Here is a 763-nt window from a genome sequence, read left to right on the forward strand (position 1 = left end):
CCCCTCCAGTGTCCCTGTACCCCCTCAGTGTCCCTGTACTCCTCCAGTGTCCCAGTAACCCCCCAGTACAGTGTCCCTGTACCCCTCCAGTGTCCCTGTACCCCTCCAGTGTCCCAGTAACCCCCCCAGTGTCCCAGTACAGTGTTCCTGTACCCCTCCAGTGTCCCTGTACCCCCTCAGTGTCCCTGTACTCCTCCAGTGTCCCAGTAACCCCCCCAGTACAGTGTCCCTGTACCCCTCCAGTGCCCCAGTAACACACAGTGTCCCAGTACAGTGTTCCTGTACCCCCCTTTGTGCCCCAGTAACCCCCCAGTAGAGTGTCCCTGTACCCCTTCAGCATCCCAGTACAGTGTCCCTGTACCCCTCCAGTATCCCTGTAACCCCCCAGTACAGTGTCCCTGTACCCCTCCAGTGTCCCAGTAACCCCCTAGTGTCCCAGTACACTGTCCCTGTACCCCTCCAGTGTCCCTGTAACCCCTCCAGTGCCCCAGTACAGCTTGCCTGTATCCCTCCAGTGCCCCAGTACAGTGTCCCAGTGCCCCAGTACAGTGTCCCAGTAACCCCCCAGTGTCCCAGTACAGTGTCCCTGTACACCTCCAGTGTCCCTGTACACCTCCAGTGCCCCAGTACAGTGTCCCAGTGCCTCCCCAGTGTCCCAGTGCGTACCTACTGGCTGCTGGCAGCACCCTTGCCGGCGCCTTCCTTTGGTGCTATATGGGTGTTCTCCTCGGCCAGGCTTTGCTGCCCGTCCCCATGGGTCCCT

Source organism: Egretta garzetta, unplaced genomic scaffold (genome assembly GCF_000687185.1).
Source record: "Egretta garzetta isolate BGI_Z169 unplaced genomic scaffold, ASM68718v1 scaffold799, whole genome shotgun sequence".
NCBI lineage: Eukaryota > Metazoa > Chordata > Aves > Pelecaniformes > Ardeidae > Egretta > Egretta garzetta.